The sequence below is a fragment of the Ranitomeya imitator genome, chromosome 1, assembly GCF_032444005.1.
Source record: "Ranitomeya imitator isolate aRanImi1 chromosome 1, aRanImi1.pri, whole genome shotgun sequence".
Taxonomy (NCBI): domain Eukaryota; kingdom Metazoa; phylum Chordata; class Amphibia; order Anura; family Dendrobatidae; genus Ranitomeya; species Ranitomeya imitator.
In genome coordinates this window covers 20,825,020-20,847,077 of record NC_091282.1, presented here as the reverse complement: position 1 = coordinate 20,847,077, position 22,058 = coordinate 20,825,020, and positions in this window count along the sequence as shown.

The following is a 22,058-nucleotide window of genomic DNA, read 5'->3' as shown; positions in this document are numbered from 1 at the left end:
ACCGCGGCGGTGTGTGTATGATTCTGGTGACGTCACTGCGGCAGTGTGTATGATTCTGGTGACGTCACCGCGGCGGTGTGTGTATGATTCTGGTGACGTCACCGCGGCGGTGTGAAGAGCGCAGTTATTGCACAGCTCCGCTATACTGCCATCATGCAGAGATCTCGATAATAAGGCGTCAGTAACACACAGTATATCGGAGATCTGCAGGGCTTCTCTTGCAGTCTGTGTCTGCGCTTCCTTGTGTTTGGTCATTATGGCTTCCTCTGTCTGACCTGCTTCTCCTCTGCGGATGCTCCTGACATCTCACATTCATCTCCACATCCGCAGGCGACATTCGCGCGCCTCATTTACATACAAACGACTTGACTCCGCGGCCCCCGGTGATTGCACCGGCCCCGGCCAGGAAAGGTCATTAGAAATGAATATTACATTAACCCCAGGGCCTCAACCTTCTCTTTGGGCTTCAAAATAATTCATGGCTCACCTTGTAAAAGTTGTGTTCAGTCTCTCCTCAAGTTTCGATGCGCGGAGCGCTACACGCCGATGACAATGAGTCGCCAAAATGGAGGAGAAAGAATTCTCACTATTATCATGTCACTATGTATCTGTGGTGTGGAACTCAGGAACATGGGATTCCCATTACTAAGCAGATTTATTAGGAATTTCCCAGATCTCGTGCCTCATCTTCTGTATGCCTTCTCCATGGTGCACGCTTTGGCGCCATCTTTCATCCATGTGACCTCTTGCTTCAGATCTGGCTCCGGGTGGAGGAGAGTGACTTCACTGACTCTTCATGGTGGGATTACCCGGAGGAGCTCTGATTGTGTAATGTGCAGGTTCCGCCATCACATTCGGACCATCATGACATTTTATATCTCCACCTTCCCCCATTGAACATGTCTCAGGTTCCTCAGGAAATAGCAGAAATTCTGCGATGATTGGGACCACATGGTGCGAACATGGAGAAGCTTCACGATGTGTAACAAGGGCTGACCACCGATCCATTAACCGGGTCCCTGTCATTCCATCAAACGTTGCGTTAATGAAGAGTGCAGGTGGATAAAAGGAACTGTAAATATCTTATCAGAGAGATCAGCTCCTTTCTCCACTAATGAGCCATTTCTTCTCCTCATTATTCACTCCGAAAAGCTCATGACAAGAAGGGCTGTCAGCTCACTGAGGATAGTATTACAGCTGCCTGTAGAAGTCTATTTGGTGGGAAGAAAAGAAAGGCACAGACAGAAACTTTCTAGGATCTATTTTTTTCTCACTAGGTGGATTAACAGCTACACTGCTCAGCACCGCTATAATAATAATAATAATGTCCTGTATAATGTTTTCCATACTGCTGCTTTTTATTCAGCTTTTATCTGAAACCAGAGCTATATTCACAGCTACATTGCTCAGTACTGATGTATAATGTCCTCCAAACAACTGTTTTCTATTCAGCTTTTATCTTACACTAGTGCTATATTCACAGCTACACTGCCCAGTACTAATGTATAATTTCTACCGAACTGCTACTTTCTAGTCATCTTTTTTATTCACACCAGTGCTATATTCACAGCTACACTACTCAGTACCGATGTAAAATGTCCTCCAAACTGCTGTTTTCTATACAGCTTTTATCTTACACTAGTGCTATATTCACAGCTACACTGCTCAGAACAACTGTATAATTTCCACCAAACTGCTTTCTATTCAGCTTTTTTCTCACACCAGTGCTATATTTACAGTTACAGAGCTCAGTACTGATGTATAACGTCCTCCAAACTACTATTTTATATTCCTATTTTATCTTACACTGGTGCTGTATTCACAGCTACACTGCTCAGTACAGCTATATAATTTCCACAAAACTGCTACTTTCTATTCAGCTTTTATCTTACACCAGTGCTATATTCACAGCTATACTGCTCAGTACTGCTTTATAATGTCATCCAAACTGCTGCTTTTTATTCAGCTTTTTTCTTACACTAGTGCTATATTCACAGCTACACTGCTAAGTACTGCTTTATAATGTCCTTCAAACCCAAAAGCCCAGCAAGAATTTATTTCCCACATGTCATGATTCACACCGTGCTGACACCACTATGTCACAGATCGGGGTGACCTTTGGCCAGCACCCGGCTATCACATGTGCAGGGGGTGCTTATCTTAGTTATCCCTCCACTGCTACAATGTGATGAAAACACAAACAAAGGCTATTGACCTATCAATTTACCGCAGGGGCTTATTTTAGTTATCCCACTGCTGCTACAATATCACGAACTGCAGGGATTTATGTATATCCCGCTTTTCCAATTCTGCTTTGGAACTTGCAGCTCTCCTGTGCCCCTCTTAACCTCAGGTCAGTCAGGGAACTACACCTGGGATAATTAGTCGCCGAACGGGCCGCTTCACTGTGGACTGGCTAGCAGGCACACTGCAGAGACGGAATTATAAATGCTCAGGCCGCAGCCAGACAATAGCTTATAAAACCCCATTCCGTCACTGCCAGCTCACCTGCCTAGCCCAGAACACACTTTGCTGCCACCAGCTCAGATTTCTCACAGGGAGGGGTTTGAGCTAACCCAAATTAGTAGCGTAATTAACTTCAGAAGACTTAGGGTACGTTTTAGAGCAGGAGAACAAAGCTAGTATTTTATATATTTTACTCCATAAAAGATTAGGCAGTGTTTATAAAAGGCATATAAAGATGTTACAATATGAGACAAAGTATGTACACATAAATTATAAAATAAACATGGATTAAAGGAAGATAAACTCACATTTGCTGAGGTCATTTTAGGCAAACCATGCTGGTAGGCGGAGACCAATATGTCCCAATTCATGAGATAGTCCTCTGTGGTGAGGTGAGGTCCCATGGAAGAATGAAGGCTGGGCCGAGTGCAGTGCAGGCTTGTGACATCACTAAAGGGGTTTGAGTTACCATCGCCCTCCCCTCTACTCAAATGTACAGTTTTTACCAACAATATTTGTAATTCTCATATCTTAGCTTGAGAACATGTCAGAATCACAGCACACCCATCATTTATCTTATTTTAAAATTGGCTTTCTAATGATACCAAATTTGTCCTAGTTATTCCACATCGTTCCAGAGAAATCCGCACTTTGTACTCATTGTGTTTAGCTGCTCGCTTACAGTGTTTGACAGATCTACAGGTGGAACTTAGCAATATATAGTCCTTATTTTTCTAGCCCAAATCGGTGGCCCAATATCTTATTATAATAGAACAAAGAACCTCATGTCTTTTGAGAGAGAATAGACAAGTTTCAGCTGTACTAGATGAGAGAATTGTGCATTGCAGCTACAGAAGTCGTAAAAATTCTTGTGGTGGGAGGGAATGAGGGATTTGGTTCTTCACACACACACATCTCAGCAAGCAAAAACACAGAGAGAAGAGGGGTCAGAGCCCACAGTATGTGTGCTAACGCTTTGTGTTCGATGGTGAAGTCGAACTGCTGAAGGGTAAGGCTCCAGCATAGCAACCTTCCATTGGTTCCGCTCATGGCGTTTAGCCAGCGCAGAGGGTTGTGGTCAGTCACCACAGTGAAAGTGCGACCATACAAGTAGCGCTGCAAGCGCTGCAGGGACCTGACTATGGCCAGGCACTCCTTCTCGATGGTGGAGTAGGCCACTTCCTTCGGCAGAAGTTTCCGGCTCAGGTACAACACGGGGTGCTCTTGGTCCTCCGAGTCAACCTGGCTAGGTGAATTCGCTAGAGCACCTCCTCGAGATGCTGCAGGTGTTCATCCCAGGAAGAACTGAAGATGGCAATGTCATCCAAGCACACTACTGCGTACTTCTCCAGTCCTTCAAGCAGGTAGTTGACCATCCGCTGGAAAGTGGCAGGGGCACTGTGAAGACATTAAACTGTGTTGGGGGGCACTGAGGAAATACCATACTATTCTGGGGGTATTGTGAGGACATCATACTGTGTTGGTGCATTGTGAGGACATCATACTGAGTTGGGGCACTGTGAGAGTATTGTACTTGGTTGGGGGCACTGAGGAGACATCATGCTATGCTGGGAGTATTGTGTGGACGTCGGACTGTGTTGGTGCACTGTGAGGACATTGTACTGTGTTGAAGGGTACTGAGGAAATACCATACTATTGTGGGTTATTGTGAGGACATTATACTCTGTTGGGGGCACTGAAGAAACATCATACTATGCTGGGGGTATTGTGAGGACATCATACTGTGTTGTGGCACTGTGAGGACATTGTACTGTGTTGAAGGGTACTGAGGAAATACCATACTATTGTGGGTTATTATGAGGACATTATACTGTGTTGGGGGGCACTGAAGAAATATCATACTATGCTGGGGGCACTGTGAGGGAATCAGTCTGTCTTAGGGCAGTGTATAGACAACATACTGGGATGGGGCCATTCTGAGGACAACATACTGTCCTCGAGGCATTGTGAGGAAATCATGCTGTGCTAGAGGCAGTGTAAAGTCATAATACTGCGTTGGGGGCACTGAGAGGACATTGTACTGTGTTGGGGCAGTATGAGGACATCATTTTCCGTTGGGACAGTGTGAGAACATTGAACTGTGTTGGGGCACTGTGGGGACAACATACTGTGCTATGGGAAATGTGAAGTTATCATACTGTGTTGGTGGCACTGTGAGGATGTCATAATGTCTTGGAGGCACTGTGAGGATGTCATAATGTGTTGGAGGCACTGTGAGGATGTCATAATGTGTTGGAGGCACTGTGAGGACATCATACTGTACGGGCTCATTGTGAGGAAATCGTACTGTGTTGGTGTCAGTATGGGCACATCATACTGTTTTGTAAGCTCTTTGGGTTTGTGATAGTTGTGGCTCTATTACGGTAACTTTGTCATCTATCCATTTTGATATATTACCACATTACTTTGCAATTTGTGTCGTCCTCTGGTCCTGTGCCCCTTCTTTTGGTATTTTGTTTCCCACTCTACCTCACGTTGTTGCACATTGTTTAATATATATTACTATATATCAACTTATTGGACACTGTTTCGTTTTTTTCTTCGTTTATTACTTTAATCTCCGAGATGTCCATTGCATTGTCCATTTGGTGTACATACCGTGGTGATTTTCTTTTGATTTTTATGTATACCTTGCCTTGAGTCTTTTGTCTTTACATTAAGAGTTCTGTGGAGACATCATATTGTGATGGGGGCACTGCAGGGACTTTGCAGAGTGTTAGAGGCACTATGCTGATAGTGTACTGTGTTCAGAAAGACTGTGGGGACATATTACTTTGGGGCACTGTGGGGACACCGTACTGTATATGTAGAGGGTACTGTGGTGATACATACCTTACATGTAGGGGGTACTGTGAGGACATCATACTGTAAATGTAGAGGGTACTATGGGGATACGCACCTTACATGTAGGGGGTACTGTGGCGACACCATACTGTATATGTAGGGGGTACTGTGGGGATACATACCTTACATGTAGGGGGTACTGTGGGGACATCATACTGTAAATGTAGAGGGTACTATGGGAATATGTACCTTACATGTAGGGGGTACTGTGGGGACACCATACTGTATATTTAGGGGGTACCGTGGGGATAGGTACCTTACATGTAGGGGGTACTGTGGGGACACCATACTTTATATGTAGGGGGTACTGTGGGGATACATACCTTACATGTAGGCGGTACTGTGAGGACACCATACTGTAAATGTAGAGGGTACTATGGGAATATGTACCTTACATGTAGGGGGTACTGTGGGGACACCATACTGTATATTTAGGGGGTACTGTGGGGATAGGTACCTTACATGTAGGGGGTACTGTGGGGACACCATACTGTATATTTAGGGGTTACTGTGGGGATACATACCTTACATGTAGGGGGTACTGTGGGGACACCATACTGTATATTTAGGGGGTACTGTGGGGATAGGTACCTTACATGTAGGGGGTACTGTGGGGACACCATACTTTATATGTAGGGGGTACTGTGGGGATACATACCTTACATGTAGAGGGTACTGTGAGGACACCATACTGTAAATGTAGAGGGTACTATGTGGATACGTTTTGCGGGGGAATTCACTGTCAAGTATCAGGCTGTGTTTTTTAGTCTGCTATACGATTCCAGGGTTATCCGATTTTTCACTCCGTATTAATTTTCATACTCTTTACAAGGGGGGTCATCTAAGGATTCTCTGTGAATGGGTCTTTAAGCTTCAAAATTACCCTGAGAACCACGGACCTTTAATATAGAATATAAAATTTGGATTCTGGTGGATTATACATTTTGGGAAAATTTTTGTGCTGATTTTTATTTATTCCTAAAGGATTTTTTTTTACCTTGCATCCTGACTTTTACAGGCATATGCCGTTGTATCTGGATACCTGCATGGGATGAAGATGTGGCAGTGGACACCAACAGGCGGTGGAGGATGCGGGCAACTGTTTCCTAAAATATATATATAGTTTACGAATCATATGATTCAGATCTGCGCAGAGAATAGGACGGCGTTAAAGACAAACAAAATCCTATTGGTGCTCGAGTCTTGATGGAAACATCCGAGTCCTGACAACCGGAGCAACGCAAAGAGTTGTATGATTGACACTTGAGCTCAGCACAAATCCTCTGCCCGCAGTCTGCAGGGAGAACCCGGCTCCTCAGCTCCAGATTATCGCTAAGTCCGCTAAGCAGCAGCCGCCTCCAGTGTCCAGCTGTCATAACACTGGTACTGGATAATTGGACACGCCACAATAAGCTCTATACACAGGGGGTTGGCCGCGGATCTCTCCGCTCGTTGCCCGTCTCACAGCTCTGTTTTCGGTACATTTCCAAGTAAATTGCATGTTAGCACCGTGCATGAGAGAGCAAGAGACATCCTGCATCAGTGAGTGCCTGATGAGAAGGAACATTGGGTGCGTGTGTTGGCCAAGTGGGTAAAGTTGAGGACCACAAACCCAATGGTCAACCACGACGGAAGACAAAAAAAAAGTGTTGGTCTATACTGATAATTCTCACTAGTCTCAGGAACCCCTCCTTGTTCTTCAGCCAAAATTCTTCTTAAGAAGGTCGGAACTTTCTCCGTCAGATTTCCAGGTTGTGGTCCTCGCTGTAGTCACCAGGAACCAGGAACCTTTATATTGGTGCAGAAATGAAGGTAAACCAGGGGTCGGCACTTGATGGGACAAACGAGACTTAGAAGATAGGCCAAGGTCGAAAGTCCTTGGAAAGAAACCTGAAGGAGCAAGATGGAGTCAAAATGCGGAGGCAAAAGATAGAGAGAGCAAAGTCAAGGTGAAAGAACGGGCCCCATGGGCACATCGCATGGCACGCTCATTACCAGTATGACACACATCTAATGGTGCAGGGCCACCAAAACTGTGGGAAGTATGGACAGAGTGGAACACTGCCACCTCTCCTGTAAAGTATGGAGCATGAGATCGATGGGGCAGCTAAGAGGGAGGGAATGCCATAAATCCGTAATATCACATGCTCCCTCAGTAGAAGACGTGATGTAGTGTGGACCAGGGCCCCTGTTAGTACACGGAGCTGCACGATGGCTCCTCACACAGGGTTAACATATATAAAGCAAGAAATGGAGATGATCAATAATTCACTGGCTCGGCCTGACCTGACGGAGCCGGACAATCCTCACCGGGTCTGGGGGATTAAACAAATGTACTGTGATCTGATTCCTGGTGAGAAGCCAAATGCATACTTATGAGCCGAAGGAGCATAAATCCCCACTGCCGCAACGCACCCGGACATACAGTAAATCTCCGGCACTATACTGGGAGAGTAATCTGCTGAGATGTTAAATATGGACAGTATGGAACTACTGAGCGGCTGGAGATGTCACTGCTGCCCATCACACTGACAGCAGCAGGAGTATGGCATCAATAAGAAAAACAACACGGGCAAGAAAAACAGCACAATTCAGAGCTGAACTCCCAACAATCCCTGCTTATTCACCTTCTGTACTGAGCTAGCACTTCTGGAAACTTCTCTCTTTGCATCAGGCTCTGTATATTTACCTAGGGCTCAGTATAGAGTATGTAATGTATGCACATGGAAAGCCCACCAGGGCTTTGGGATACTCAGTGCCTGATCTGGTACTTAAAGGGGATGTCATGGTGGCGGCGACGCGGTCTGTGGCCCTGGGCGCCCAAGTAAAAGGGAAAGTCTTTAAAAGGGGTTATGGAATAATCGACGCTGCTTAAAGAGGTCCTCTGAGGTGATGTTTTGGCAGCTAAAATGGTATCGCTTCCCACAGGTGGAGCTGGGTCCCCAAAGCTCCTGGTGTGTAGTGGCTGCCAACAATATGTCACGGTTCACAAGGAGGATACCTTTATCATCCCCACTACTTACCCCAATTTGTCACAAACCGGGATTGTTTGGTTGCCCCTGGTTCTTTCTGAAGGGGATTTATCTATATCCCACTTCCCAGTTCCGGTTTGGAACCTGCAGCTCTCTGGCACCCCCCTTACCCTAAGGTCAGAAAGGGTACTGCATCTAGGATAATTAGTCGGCAGAAAGGCTGCCTTACTTTGTACTGGCTAATGGGCACACTGCAGCGAGGGCGATGTAACTACTCCCACTCAGGCGGGAACAATAATTATCAATCCCGCCGGTCGCTACAAAGCCCCCCGATCGCACAGGACAAATTCCGCTGCCACCAGCTCTGATTTCCTACGTAGTAACGGGTCTGAAGCCAACCCAAATTAGTAGGGTAATTCACCTCAGAGGACGTGACACTTCGTTATAGAGCAAGGAGAGACAAGCTAGTAATTTTACATATTTTACTCCAAAAAAAGGTAGGCAGTGTTTACAGAATTATAGAAAATATATTATAAAGAAGACAATTCTCGTATGTACAAACAATTACAAATAAAATGGGATTAAAGTTGAAAAACACTTACATTTCATTATGTCATATCATTTCATGGCTGAACATGTACTGTGGAGGAGGGAACACATCTAGATGCATAGCACGCATCTGTCTGTCAGCTAGACCCCAGACAAAAGACACACAACTCAGCAGGGTTAAGATATGCCTTCTCATCATCACATTACTGAGTGGGCTGAGGTATGAAATGCACTCCTCTTTTCTCAGAGTTATGAAATGCCATTTTTACCCATATTTCAGCGTATGAACCTTGCAGCAGGAAGACACAGTTATCACTATGCTCAGCAAGTCCTGAAGGTTAATTTAAGTGGAAACACATTTTGGCTGGGAGTCCCAGTAAAGCAGTAATGTGTTTCTCACTTTCGGCTGCGCGTTGGGCTCCCCAATCTCACCAGCTAGGAGCCCTGTCCTTGCGGTTTCCAGAAATATGGACAGCCTATTTCTGTGCCTATCCTGTTATGATATATTTGGTCTTAAAGGACCACTGTAGCTACACAAAGGAATTGCCATGCTTTTTTACTCTTTACATTTGTCTTCACAGTGGCAAGCAAAGACAATCCTGGGGGAGGGGGAAACGTGTGGCTTGAATTCCACTGTGCTGCAGGCAGAGGAAAGAAGGGGGGGTCGAATCTGCAGCGGGTGTCTGTTCTTCCCTCTTGGTGTGCGCGATAATACACAATCAAATACCTCATGTTCCTGACATGTATGTAGATAAAGACGGTGGGTGGCGCAGTAAGAAACGGAGGACACAGTTTGCAGTCTATTTACCTGGTTTACTGAAGTATTCAAGCAGCCACAGTCCAGGGCACCAGATCACAGGTGCAAGCGGGGTCCGGCCGGTTTGGAAGTGAGTTCAAAGTCCCCTTTACCAGGTGGAGTTAGAAGCCTTCCTACAAGCGTGGTGGTGTAGTACCTTGCTGCCTATGGCTTCTGTCAAGGTCCTCACTGCTCTCTCTCTGTCCCCCTTAAAGGTTGGACACTAAACTGTATGACAGGTGGCTCGAGCCTTTTTACAGGGTCTCTATCATGACTCGGGCTCTACGCGCCACTGTGCCTCCTGGGTGTTAGGGCAGACAGGTGATGTGGAGTCTAGCTGTCCTGCCGGTTTCTGCTGTGAACAGTGGAATCCCTCACAACCTCGGTCTTCCGGCTACCGGTGTCTGCGCTCTGCAGGGAGGTAGCTCAGTTGCAGCTGTTCTCCCCAGTTCTCACTCTCCTGTGCCTCGCTCTCCTACACGCTCACTATAAACTGTTCTTTCTCTGTTATCTCTGTCCAGGAGCTTCAGCTCCCTCTTGGCTGCACGGCCCCTTAAGTCCTTCCGACTCTCTCTCCTATCTGTCTCACTGACAGGCTGACTGTTTTCCCTTTCCCTCCAGACCAGAATATATATAGGGAAGCCACCAACAAGCTGACATCAGAGCTCCCCCTTCTGGTCTGTAGTGTGAACATGTTGTATGCTTCTGGTTACCTGATAAAGAAGATCTTCCTTCGCTTCCAAGCGTGACATCACTCTCCCCATGATGAAAGCAATGCCACTGCAACAACCAAGACCCTGGGGTGTTACATACACAGTGACTGCAGCAGCAGAATAGTGAGTGCAGCTCTGGAGTATAATACAGGATGTAACTCAGGATCAGTAATGTAATGTATGTACACAGTGACTGCACCAGCAGTATAGTGAGTGCAGCTCTGGAGTAAAATACAGGAGTTAACTCAGGACCAGTAATGTATGTACACAGTGACTGTACCAGCAGAATAGTGAGTGCAGCTCTGGAATATAATACAGGATGTAACTCATGATCACTCAGTAATGTAATGTGTGTACACGGTGACTGCACCAGCAGAATAGAGAGTGCAGCTCTGAAGTATAATACAGGATGTAACTCAGGATCAGTACAGGATCAGTAATGTGTGTACACAGTGACTGCACCAGCAGAATAGTGAGTGCAGCTCTGGAGTATAATACAGGATGTAACTCAGGATAAGTTAAGGATCAGTAATGTAATGAATGTACACAGTGACTGCACCAGCAGAATAGTGAGTGCAGCTCTGGAATATAATACAGGCTGTACCTCAGGATCAGTATTGTAATGTATGTACACATTGACTGCACCAGCAGAATAGTGAGTGCAGCTCTGGAGTATAATACAGGATAAATTATGTTCATTATTGGTAGTTTCTCAATTTTTAAATACATGAATGATTTGAGTAACTTGTAATTTTTTTTTAAATATATCCACAATTATGTGTAAGATATTGGGGAAAGTGTATGATAAGGGGATTTTTGTAGTCAGTTTTGCTTTTATCTTCATTATTTTCACGTTATTGTATAAAATGGCGTATGATTTTTCTTTTTCCTTGTTATCACACCACCTGGAACCTTCCCTGGCTTCCCTGTAACCCTACACACTCCTTTCTCTCCTTTCTTCCCCCCTCCCATAGAAATGTGAATTAGCAAGGAGTGTGTACAAGTCTTTGTCTGAAACTCATGTGCTTGCTGCGTGTGGGGGAGATATTAAAGAAGCCCTAATGCGATGCCAGTGTATGATAGAAATATGACAGATACATATTTGGAACTTGCTTTGATAGAGCTCCGCTACAGTACCTTTTGCTAAATTCTAGCACCAAAAGAACCCAAGAAATGGATTTCTCCTAAACAAAGTGGAATAGCTAGCCCAAGTTTGGAATCATTAGAAAGCTAATTTCAATATAAGATGAGTGATGTGTGTGCCATTATTATGCTAGGTTCTCAAGCCCAGGTATGACTATTACAAGTTTTCATACCAAAATGTGCACCCTGGTAGCTAGGGGAGGGTGCAGGTAAACCAGCCCCTTTAGTGATGTCACAAGCCCAGACGTATAAGTTACTGCACTCAGCCCAGCCTTCATTCTTGCCTGGAACGCTGTTGTAGTAAGACCCTCTGTAATGCATTGTGATGTCTGGCTCCTCCACCAGCATGGTTAGCCTGGAATGACCTAAGCAATACATGTTCTCTTCTATTTTAATCCTTATTTTATTTGTAATTGCAATGTATATGATCATCTCCTTTATAATATCTTTATATACTTTGTAAACACTGCCTAACTATTTATGGAGTAAAATATATAATTGCTAGCTTGTCTCTCTCTGCTCTATAACGAACTATGTCCTCTGAGGTGAATTACACTACTAATTTGGGTTGGCTCCGGACCCATTAACCTTTGGTGAAAATCGGAGATGGTGGCAGCATACTTTGTTCTGTGCGTTTAGGAAGCTGTGTAGCGACGGCGGCATTGTTAATTATTGCTCCCGCCTGAGTGGGAGTAGTTAAATCGCCCTCGCTGCAGTGAGCCCAAAAGCCAGTACATAGCAGGCAGCCTATCTGGCGACTAATTACCTTAGGTACAGTACCTAATCTGACCTGAGGGTAAGGGGGGCGCCATAGAGCTGCAAGTTCCAAACCGGAATTGGGAAGTGGGATATAGATAAATCCCCTTCAGAAGGAACCAGGGGCAATCAAACAGCCCCAGTTAGTGACAAATTGGTGTGAGTGGTGGGGACGATAAAGATATCATCCCTGGGATCCCTGACATACTGCTGGGATCCGTGATATAGTGTGGGCAGCACGGTGTGAACCGTGACAATTATCATAGCTTGCGCCAATTGTATTAACATGTTGGAAATGTTTGATAAATTTGCAGCATCTTAAACTTCATAAGAATCCTCCAGAATCATCGATGGCTGTTGTGTATGATAGAATTTAACTTTCTAAACAGTGTAGTGGATCATAATCCGCGTTATTACACTGGTTGCAGCAGCGATGTCGGGGTTAATATCGCTCTGGTTTCTCGCTCAGTGATTTGCATCGGTCGCTCTCTATCACAGCGTCGCTTCTTCATCTCATCTATAAATATTCCACGCTCCTGAGAGATGTGATTAGTTTTCCTGTAAGCGCCGTCTCCTCCTCGCAGGTTATGATTTTGGGGATGTTTTCGATGTTATTGGGAGGGTCAGGGTCAGGTTCACTATTTATTACCTTGGATTGCTGCCATTGCTGTTGTCACTCAGCTTTCCCAGGCTCCAGTAATGTAACACACACGTGCATCACAGCAGAAATTTGAATGCAACTCTGCATGTAACTGGTGTATAAGAAATGTCATACAAGATGTCATGAACTGTGGCTGTTTGGCTGGCCCCAATCCTTCTCTGAAGGGGATTTATCTATATCACACTTCCCAGTTCCAATTTGGAACTTGCAACTCTCTGGCACCCTTTTACCCTCAGGTCATTCAGGGAACTGCACCTAGGATAATTAGTTTCCAGAAAGGCTGCCTGCTATTTACTGGCTATTGGGCACACACTGCAGTGAGGGTGATATAATTATTCCCAGCCACAGCCGAGCAATACACTGATAAACCCCGGTCCACTGCCACCAGCTCCTGTTCCTTAATAACGGGGCCGGAAGCAACCCAATTAGTAGTGTAATTTACTTCAGAGGATGTGTAAGTACGTTATAGAGCAAGAAGAAAAGAAGCTAGTAATTTTATATATTTTACTCCAAAAGGTAGGCAGTATTTACAAAAGTATCAAAAGATATTATAAAAAAGAGACAATTATGTGTTAGGGCTGGCGGAACGCACCGAGTAAATATAGAGATGTTATTTGGTGCGTTCGCAGCCCGGGGTCCACCGTGCAGCAAAAGAACCTGCTGCTGGCAAACGGCGGCACAATGTGGCGGTAGAAACGAACTCTGTTGCTTCACAGAGTCGCTATAAAGAAAGGACTGTGTCCTGTTAAACTCCACAGGAATACACAGTAACTGCTGAGCAGATAGCAGCTTGTGGTCACGCAGTGCAGGAGGCAAAAATACAATCTCCTCACCGGAGGAGCCAGTATTCTAGTGGCTTATTTCAGCCGGGTCCCTGAATACACACAAGCGTGACCACACTGGCGCAAAACTCATGTCATGCATTGATACAAGCGCATGGCCGTGCGGCCATGCAAACCTTATATAGCTGCAGCAAGTACAGGACCTTCCTAGAAGGACCAATGAGAGGCTGCCACAGAGCCTGAGGAACTACAGGACCTTCCTGGAGAACTTACCCTGGGCATGCTCAGAAGGGGAAAAGCCGGACTTAGTCTCAAAAGCATCTGCTCGCCACTGCCCAACACTGGCTTCAATGGCAGAAGCTGGAAAAGCAGCAGTAACCCTTTGCACAGAGTCAGACTGAGCGAGATGCTGGGACCGACGTCTCCGCTGAGCAGGCTCCACTGCGTCAGGAGAAGAATGGGAGACCGCAGCGGCGATGGCCCGAGATTCCCCCTGTGCAGAGGTGGGAACTTGACCCCTAACAATTATGTATATACAGATGATTACAAAATAAAAAGGGATTAAAGGAAGAAAGTACACTTACAGTTCTTTCATATCATAGCTGACCATGCGGCTAGGGGGAGGGGAGCATATATCCCAATGCATCAGGCAGATTTGCAGAGCGTCTCTCTCAGCTGACTCCCTTGACCAAGACTAGTGAAAAATGAGCTCCCACTCACTTACACTTGTGCCAAAAACCAAGGCACTCCCCCTGTGGTGACCTCACTGGGTGGCTGAATACTCCCCTTTCTTGAAGCTATGAGAAACCATCTCTACACAGATCTCTGCGTATGAACCTCGTAGAAAGATGGCAAAAGGCACATGTCTAGTCGGAATGTGACTGGTAATGTGCATATGGCATACTTGCGGTCACTTGATTGCTCAGTATCACAGCCAGCACCAGAAAAGCCTCACATGTGCTCAATATAAGAATTCACAAGTCTGCAGTAGCATAGAGTGACTGCAGATTTTCATGACAAAACTTGGCAGTCCCTTTAACTGTAAGCCTAGCCCTAACCCTATCCTCAGACCTAACCCAATTTTTAACTCTAACCCTAACACTACCCCCATACCTAACCAAATTTCTAACTCTAGCCCTAACCCTATCCTCAGACCTAACACATCTAACCCTAGCCATAATCCTGGACCTAACCTTAAACCTACTCTTTGATCTAATGCTATTTCTAACCCTCCGAGCCTTAACCCAGTTACAGTTAGAAAAAGTGTCACTGTAAAGACATAAAAGCAGCTCAGTATTGTGACTCACTACTGTCTTCATTCATTAGCTGCTCAGCTTCTTTCAACCTTGGTTTCTGCCAATGCAGAGCTCAGCAGTCAAGATGAGTTTGTCACCGGCTGCTGCGCTCTGCATAGTCATGATTGATGTGACAATGCCTTTGGTCTCCTTACTCCTGTAGCTTGCAGGCCACTTTGTGGGCACCCGCTGCGCCTAGAGCTGCAAGAAGAAGAAGCCGCACTTGTCGATGCTCCTTGGTGCCCCAGCTTGGCTTTTCAGCGTATCTTTTTTTTTGTGAATTGCCGCAATGTAGAAGTAACACGGATGCGATAACAGCCAAGGTGGGATTCCTGCTACATGTGCTCTGGTGCAGGCCTCTACTCTCAGGGTCATTTTAATATATTGGAGTATTAGCAGGGAACAATTCAGGCAAGGTCTTATAGATTTCTACATTTCTGAATTTTGCCTCCACTTACCGTATATTGTTAATTTATTAGAAAGCACGTGTGGAGGACGTTATACTGGACGTACTACCCAATATCGCCACACCCCTATAGGAAAGCATAGGTGTGGCATGATGGATGCACAGGGCAGGACGTACCCTGCCGGACCGCTACTGTAACTTCTCTGATTTCTCATTTCTTACCATTGACCGAACATTCTGCACAGTATCGTGTCCGAACCCCGGAAATCCATTTGTAATGACCGGATTGTCGCAGCCTCCAATGGCCGGACGTGTCCTCTCCACTGTTTCTATGTATCACTTTGCACAGATTCGTCTACTTCCTCCTTCATTTTTAATGTTCGGCGTCTCTTATTTACAGCGTGTTCTTGTTATCACATTTATCATCGGTTTTACTGTGACTGTGAATATTCATCATTCCTGCCTACATAAATGTATCTCTTTATTATTGATTCCGTGTATCACATTTCTATCTTCCCCCTTACAACTTTCTGACGACTTTGCTGCACTAATCTGCAAACGTGTACATTTTATTATTCACATTTTTATAGCAAATCCAAATTATTTCTATTATTTACAGCCTGAATATTGTGCACGATGTCCGTGTATTCAGTCTTTCATGGCTTTCTTTGCCTAGCTTTATTGCAGAGTTGTGACATCCTCTCACTATCCAGATTCACCGCATAATGGCAGCTGCACTCCTTGCCTCTGCTTTTCTACAGGCTCTGATGGTGATTGCTGCAGCCCACAATATTGCACGCCGCTCACTGTATGGATGTGTGCTGCCAAACATTGTGCACACATATGCCGTAATTAATTAGTCAAGTGACAAAAAAAGTCTTCATTAAGCCCAAGCTTAAATCATACATTTCCAACCGAAATAAGAGAGGAACATCACAACAAGGAGAGCTGAATAAAGATGCTCCAGAATTGTGGTTTCATGGGTAATCCCAGTATTTTTAATGACAGACGTATCAATTAAACACAGATGATTGGAGTCGTTATCTTTCCTTTTCGTCTCCGTCCGGCTCAGACAACTAAGACGACTTCTCCTGACAACTGCAGAGTTTGCTGCGTGGAACTTAGTGGCCCCTCGATGCTGCACATGTTCCGAGCCCCAAGAGAAAGACAAACAAAACCCGACCCCTAAATATAGACACCAGACCAAACCCCTAAATTATTTTGACGACCATATGCTGTCTAATCCTATATACAGTCTAATATCTCATGTTTCCTAAATATCATCACTGACGTCTTTGAGTATCTCAGCCTGAGCTCATTCCCCTGTGGCTTGTCTCACCCCACTGACAACAGCTTCAATCCCTTACCCGTAGGTCCTCCCACAAGCACTTACACTTCTCATATCACCCCTCCCCCACTACAATCATCTTTCTACATCTTCCCATCCTCCCCACCACTATAATTTATATTATGCCCCATCATCCCCTTATCCTTCCTACAAACATCATTTTGCCCCTTTAAACCCCTCGCCCATTACAATCATCATTATTCTCTTTTCCTTTCTACCCCACTACAATCATCACCCACATCCCACACTTCCCTGACTATAATCATTATTCTGCCCCTTCCCAACACTTCCCACTAAAACAATCATTCTTCTCCTTTCAATCCCCACAGTCAAAATTCTCCCCTTTCACCTCTCCTCCACTACAATTATCATCCTCCCCTCCAATCCCCCCAGCATAATCATCATTCTTTCCCCTCCCTCACTACAATCATACTCCCCTTCCCTCCATCCACTACAATCATTATCTTCCCTCACTACAATAATCATTCTCCGTCTCACACTACAATCATCATTCTCTCCACACTACAATCCTCATTCTCCCCACTACAATCCTCATTATCTCCCCACTAGAATCATCATTCTTTCCCCACACTACAATCATCACTCTCTCCCCACTACAATCATTATTCTCCCCCACTACAATCATCATTCTCTCCCTCCACTACAATCCTCATTCTCTCCCCACTACAATCATCATTCTCTCCCCCACTACAATCATCATTCTTTCCCCCACAACAACCATCATTCTTTCCCCACTACAATCACCATTCTCTCCCCCCACTACAATCATCATTCTTTCCCCACTACAATCATCATTCTCTCCCCCACTACAATCATCATTCTTTCCCCCACAACAACCATCATTCTTTCCCCACTACAATCATCATTCTCTCCCCCACTACAATCATCATTCTTTCCCCACTACAATCATCATTCCTCCCTCCACTACAATCATCATTCTCTCCCCACTACAATCATCATTCTCTCCCCCTACTACAATCATCATTCTCTCCCCCACTACAATCATCATTCTCTCCCCACTACAATCCTCATTCTCTCCCTACTACAATCCTCATTCTCCCCACTACAATCCTCATTATCTCCCCACTAGAATCATCATTCTTTCCCCACACTACAATCATCACTCTCTCCCCACTACAATCGTTATTCTCCCCACTACAATCATCATTCTCTCCCTCCACTACAATCATCATTCTCTCCCCACTACAATCATCATTCTCTCCCCCACTACAATCAATTCTTTCCCCACTACAATCATCATTCCTCCCCCCACTACAATCATCATTCTCTCCCCACTACAATCATCATTCTCTCCCCCACTACAATCATCATTCTCTCCCTACTACAATCATCATTCTCTCCCCACTACAATCATCATTCTCTCCCCACTACAATCATCATTCTCTCCCCACTACAATCATCATTCTCTCCCCACTACAATCATCATTCTCTCCCCACTACAATCATCATTCTCTCCCCACTACAATCATCATTCTCTCCCCACTACAATCATCATTCTCTCCCCCACTACAATCATCATTCTCTCCCTACTACAATCATCATTCTCTCCCCACTACAATCATCATTCTCTCCCTACTACAATCATCATTCTCTCCCCACTACAATCATCATTCTCTCCCCCACTACAATCATCATTCTCTCCCTACTACAATCATTCTCTCCCCACTACAATCATCATTCTCTCCCTACTACAATCATTCTCCCCCCCACTACAATCATCATTCTCTCCCCACTACAATCATCATTCTCTCCCCACTACAATCATCATTCTCTCCCCATTACAATCATCATTCTCTCCCTACTACAATCATCATTCTCTCCCCCACTACAATCATCATTCTCTCCCTACTACAATCATCATTCTCTCCCCACTACAATCATCATTCTCTCCCTACTACAATCATCATTCTCTCCCCACTACAATCATCATTCTCTCCCTACTACAATCATTCTCCCCCCCACTACAATCATAATTCTCTCCCTACTACAATCATCATTCTCTCCCTACTACAATCATCATTCTCTCCCCACTACAATCATCATTCTCTCCCCATTACAATCATCATTCTCTCCCCCCACTACAATCATCATTCTCTCCCTACTACAATCATCATTCTCTCCCCACAACAATCATCATTCTCTCCCCACTACAATCATCATTCTCTCCCCACTACAATCATCATTCTCTCCCCATTACAATCATCATTCTCTCCCCACTACAATCATCATTCTCTCCCCATTACAATCATCATTCTTTCCCCCACTACAATCATCATTCTCTCCCTACTACAATCATCATTCTCTCCCCACTACAATCCTCATTCTCTCCCCACTACAATCATCATTCTCTCTCCCTCTACAATTATCATTCTCTCCCCACTACAATCATCATTCCTCCCCCCACTACAATCATCATTCTCTCCCTATTACAATCATCATTCTCTCCCCACTACAATCATCATTCTCTCCCCACTACAATCATCATTCTCTCCCCACTACAATCATCATTCTCTCCCCACTACAATCATCATTCTCTTCCCACTACAATCATCATTCTCTCCCCACTACAATCATCATTCTCTCCCCACTACAATCATCATTCTCTCCCCCACTACAACCATCATTCTTTCCCCCACTAGAATCATCATTCTTTCCCCCCACTACAATCATCATTCTCTCCCCACTACAATCATCATTCTCTCCCTACTACAATCATTCTCTCCGCCCACTACAATCCTCATTCTTTCACTCCACTACAATCATCATTCTCTCCCCCAATACAATCATCATTCTTTCACTCCACTACAATCATTCCCCCCACTGCAATCATCATTCCCCCCACTACAATCATCATTCTCTCCCCCACTACAATCATCATTCCCCCCACTACAATCATCATTCTCTCCCCCACTACAATCATCATTCTTTCCCCCACTAGAATCATCATTCTTTCCCCCCACTACAATCATCATTCTTTCCCCACTACAATCCTCATTCTCTCCCTACTACAATCATCATTCTCTCCCCCACTACAATCATCATTCTCTCCCCACTACAATCATCATTCTCTCCCCCTCTACATTCATCATTCTCTCCCACAACAATCATCATTATCTCCCCCACTACAATCATCATTCTCTCACCCCACTACAATCATCATTCTCTCACCCCACTACAATCATCATTCTCTCCCCCACTACAATCATCATTCTCTCCCAACTACAATCATCATTCTCTCCCCCACTACAATCCTCATTCTCTCCCCCCACTACAACCATCATTCCCCCCAGTGCAATCATCATTCCCCCCACTACAATCATCATTCGTAGTGGGGGAGAGATCATCATTCCTCCCCCCACTACAATCATCATTCTCTCTCCCACTACAATCATCATTCTCTCCCCCACTACAATCATCATTCTCTCCCCACTACAATTATCATTCTCCCTGTGAGGAAAATGTATATAATAAGTTTACTTTCTCTGTCAGCACTCAGCACCTATAGGGTGGGCGTTGACCCCCCTTCACTTCAGGGTTTAGCTTTTCTTTTCAATGGGTGTAGAAGAGCTTTTATTGCTTCTTGCTGCATTCCTGACTTTCAGCTCCCAAACCCCTCATGCCCCTCCTAAAGGAATTTTTATGATCGGTATAGATGCATAGACAGTTGCACCAGCTGAAACTGGTCGGATTTCCCTTTTAAAACATGAGGTTCTTTGTCCTAATATTGCAAGATATTGGGCCAACGTTTTAGGCTAGGAAAATAAAAAGTACATATTGTTAACGTCCATCGGCGGATCTGTCAGCCGGTGTAAACATGAGACTAACTCCATCAGGTACAAAGTATGGATTTCTCTGGAACTGTGCATCCCAAATAGCACAAATTTGGTCTCATTAGAAAGCCAATTTTAAAATAAGGTGAATGCTGAGTGTGTTATGATTCTGACATGTTCTGGACCAAAAATACACAATTATAAGAATTGTTGGAGAAAACTATAAGGCTGAGGAGAGAGGAGGGTCTGGGTAAACCAGCCCTGTTGGTGATGTCACGGGCTGCGGTTTATAAGTTTCTGCCAGGCCCCCAGCAGTTGGTTTTACCTGAGGAGCCCTGACTGCTAGCCCTGATGAACTGGGACATATGGGAGCTCCGCCCACTAGCCTGGTTCTGCCTGCCATGATCTGAACACGTGTAAGTGTTGATTTCTTATTTAATCCCTGTTATTTTTATAATTACCTTTGTACATATTTTCAATTGTCTCATATTGTAACATCTTTTATACCTTTTCATAAACACTGCCTAATTTTAATGGAGTAAAATATTTAAAATACTAGATTCGTTCTTCCTGCTCTAAAACGTACCCTAAGTCTTCTGAAGGGAATTACGCTACTGTTTTGGGTTAGCCTCGGACCCATTTAAACGGAGCTGGTGGCAGCATACTGTGTGCTGTGCCTTTGGGAGTCATTGTAGCTACTGCGGCGTTGATAATTATTGTTCCTGCCTGAGTGGGAGTAGTTATATTGCCTTGCTGCAGCGTGCCCAATAGCCAATACATAGCAGGCAGCCTTTCTGGCGACTAATTACCCTAGGGGCAGTACATAGTCTGACCTGAGGGTGAGGGGGGCGCCAGAGAGCTGCAAGTTTTCAAGCGGAACTGTGAAGTGGGATATACATAAATCCCTGCAGTTCGTCGTATATTGAAGAGCAGTGGGATACCTAAAATAAGCCCCTGCTGTAAACTAAGAGGTCAATAGCATTGCGTCACGATATCGTATGAAATATCATATAAGTTGAGTTTCTCTTGTTAGCCAGGCTGCGGGCAAAAAAAAGCCCCCCTTCCCTTTCACTCAGCCAAGAGCTTTCCTTTCCAAGGTATGGGGGAAGAGAGTTTTATTGCCGAAAGGAATTTTTACGACCAGGCTAGAATCTTCCTCTAGCAGAGAACTGTTTAGAAGTGTCTAGAAGTTTCCAGAAATCCATGAAAGTCCTTTGTTCTGTTATTGTAAGATATTAGGCAAACGATTTAAGCTAGAAATAGGAAAAATATATATTCTTTACGTCCCTCGGCGGATCTATCCATCACTCTAAACACGGGCTTCTAACGCCATCAGGTAAAAACATAGGGATTTCTCTGTAATGACGCATCACCCATATGACATATTTGATCTCATTAGAATGCCCATGTTAATACGAGAGGAATGCTGGGCTTGTTATGACTATGACATGTTTTGTAGCGAAGTTATAGAAAGTAGACAAATTTAAGGTTGAA